We start from the raw sequence: 3,191 nt of genomic DNA, 5'->3' as shown, positions 1-3,191 counted from the left end.
AGATGGCTCAGTGGGTAAGAGCACCCGACTGCTCTTCCGAAGGTCCAGAGTTCAAATCCCAGCAACCACATGGTGGCTCATAACCATCTGTAACAAAATCTGACTCCCTCTTTTGGAGTGTCTGAAGACAGCTACAATGTACTTACATATAATTAATAAATAAATAAATAAATAAATAAATAAATAAATAAATAAATAAAATTCATTAAAAAAAAGAAAAGAAAAGGAAAGGCAGCCAGGCAGTGGTGGCGCACGCCTTTAATCCTAGCACTTAGGTGGCAGAGGCAGGCGGATTTCTGAGTTCGAGGCCAGCCTGGTCTACAAAGTGAGTTCCAGGACAGCCAGGGCTACACAGAGAAACCCTGTCCCTACAAACAAACAAACAAAGTAAAGGAAATCAGAAGTTGGGATTAAATGGGGGAAGGGAACTGGTGGTGGGAAATCACAGAAGGGAGCGTGTGAGAGAAAACCACATGAGAATAAAGAATGACATCATTCATTGTGACAATGCATGATAAAATCTATCGATGAATGAATGAGGCATGGTTCCTTGGTTTTTCAGGCTGCTATAATCCTAGCTCTTGGGATACCAAAGCCATCCTGAATGACAGGCAGAGCAACTTTGAGGCCAGACTGGGCTAAATGAGGCTCAGAATGTTCACAAAGCATAACAGGTACAAGATGCTCAAGCCCTGTATGGCACAAGGCCTCCATAAGGCTCCACACAGTGATCACTGGGGGAAAAGACTGGCAGCTGTAGACAACAACATGGGATTGGGCTGCCTAGGAGTCACCTAAGCCCCAGTAAGTGGCCCCAGGGAGCTCCCCAACTCTCTGCTGGATCCAGGAGGTGTGGGGTGCACCGTGTGAAGCTTGTCTCTGTATATTCAATTGTTCATTGCTGTGCTGGCAGAGAGCCGAGTACTGCCAGATTTTGGTATTGTTAATCTTATGGCCCATCGCCTGGTTTTCCATTTTCTAAACATTCACCTTCCACACTGATTGCTTAATAAAGAGCTGACACACAATATGCTAGGTAGAACTTCCTAGCATAGAGTCAGTCTGTGGGAGAAGTCACAGGTGGGGAAGTTGGGGGGGGGTAAAGAGCTGGCCATATGCCAGGATGTGGGGCTATAATAGTTTGGATAAATTTAGATTGAGCTAGCTGAGGGTCTGCCCAGCTAAAGGCCTAAACTATAATAAAAATCAATACATTTCTGTGCCATTATTTAACCACTGGTAGGTCTAGGAGGTCCTGCTATAAGGAGGTACTGTTTCTTTGCTCTGTCCTTGGTCCCCTTTTGGGGCTGAACAAACCAGACATTTGGCGACATCTCCCCTGGAGAAGCCATCCAAATGCTCACATTCCCTACGACTGAGTAGTCATTGTCACACTGGGGGCCACTGTAGTCATATCAAGCCTGAGAAAATGAAGACCTGAGCCCCACTGGGTTGGCTTCCAGGAGGCAGAAAAGCAAGACTGAACAGCAGTTGCTGTGAGGCCTGGGGAACCCTCCAGAAGTCTGTCTTGCCTCTGGTGCTGAGCAGTGGGAGAGGCAGGTACAGCAGCTTGGAGTCTGGGACCCCGAGCTGTATTTCATCCCTTGAGGGATGACAGCAGGATGCCCTTCCATCTGAGGACTATGTGGTGGAGGAGACATAGACCAGGCAGAAGGGCGGCTTGCAAGGCAGCCTTAGGAAGTACTTAGAACAGGAATTCCATTTTTTAAAGTGGGGGCCTAAAAAATCTAGACGAGGAGGGTAATTCATTCAAGTTTACTAAAACAGTGACTGGGGAGAGGCAGGGAAGCGCCAAGTCCCTTAGTTACCTCAGAGCCCTCTACATACAAGGACTGATACAGCTAGTTCTGATCCGTAAGTAGGAATGAGGATCTGCAGCCGAAGCCTGTGACGGCTAACATGTCTTAAGTTTACATTACTGTGCTTAAGCAATCTCTAAAACAGCCCAGTAGTGGTAGCACACAACTTTAATCCCAGTACTCAGAAGGCAGAGGCACATGGATCTGAGTTCCAGGCTAGCCTGGTCTACAAAGCATATTCCAGGACAGTCAAGGCTACAGAAGAAAAAAAAAAAAAACCTGTCTTGGAAAAAACCAAAACAAACAAATTAAAAGAAAAACATTTATTAAACTAAAATGCCTGTAACCTGTAAAGCCTCACTTAGTCAAGGTCTGAGAATTCCCTGGCTGCTCACGCTCAGGCTGGTTGCCCGGACTGCACAGGATAGTGCACGATTACAGGAACGTAGGAAGTATACCAAGGACGTATGCTTGTTTCTGATTGGATGAAGGCCAGCCCTATGTAGCCTTGTGGGTTTTGCCTTACAAGCCCCTGACTAATAGAATTGAGTGGGGATGGGTCTCTGCGATGGGCCTGACAAGTATTCATGGTCCTGACCAGTATCTAATAAAGCTTGCTTTAAACTTGTCTCAAAAGTTGTGGTAGTGGTCTTATTCTCACCCCATGGAGTTGAACATTGACTGACAACTTTCATTCAATCCTTGAGACTCAGTGTAGAAGGGGATACATGAATTCTGCAAGTTGTCCTCTGACTTATACACATGGACGCTCAGTTGTGAGCATGCGAGCGCATACAAACATACACAAGCACACACACAATGGTTTTTGCATAACCCCACCACCACCATGTAAATAAATGTAATTAAAACAAACTAACAAACAAAAGACTTGCCTGTGGGCCTTAGACATAGGTTAGTTGCTAGAGTACGAGCCTAGAGCGAATGGAGTCCTTGGGTAGCCTGTATCAGAGAAGAGGAAGTGCATGCTACGCTTGTGATCCCAGTACTCTGAAAATAGAGGTAGAAGAACCAGAAACTCAAGGCCATTTCAGCGTGTTGGAGCACTTCAGATGGGCTCCGGTTAAATGAGATCTGCCTCAGAACCAAAACAAAATGAAACAACAGGGCTCCAAGGGACAGCTCGGCTTTAAGAGTACGTGCTGCTTTTCCTCTGGCGCCTACAAATCCCTTGACGCTACAGTTACAGATGGCTGTGAGTCCCCAAGTGGGTGCCAGTGCTCCTCATGCTCCCCAGTTTCTAGCCCCCTGTTCCTCTCCCACTGCCTCCCTCCCCATTTAAAGCAGGGTTTCACTATGAAGCCCTTCAACAGACTGATAAAGTGAAAAATGCTACAAAGAAAATGTATTTTT

This window comes from Mus pahari, chromosome 1 (genome assembly GCF_900095145.1).
Source record: "Mus pahari chromosome 1, PAHARI_EIJ_v1.1, whole genome shotgun sequence".
Lineage (NCBI taxonomy): Eukaryota > Metazoa > Chordata > Mammalia > Rodentia > Muridae > Mus > Mus pahari.
Note: the sequence above shows the minus strand (reverse complement) of the source record.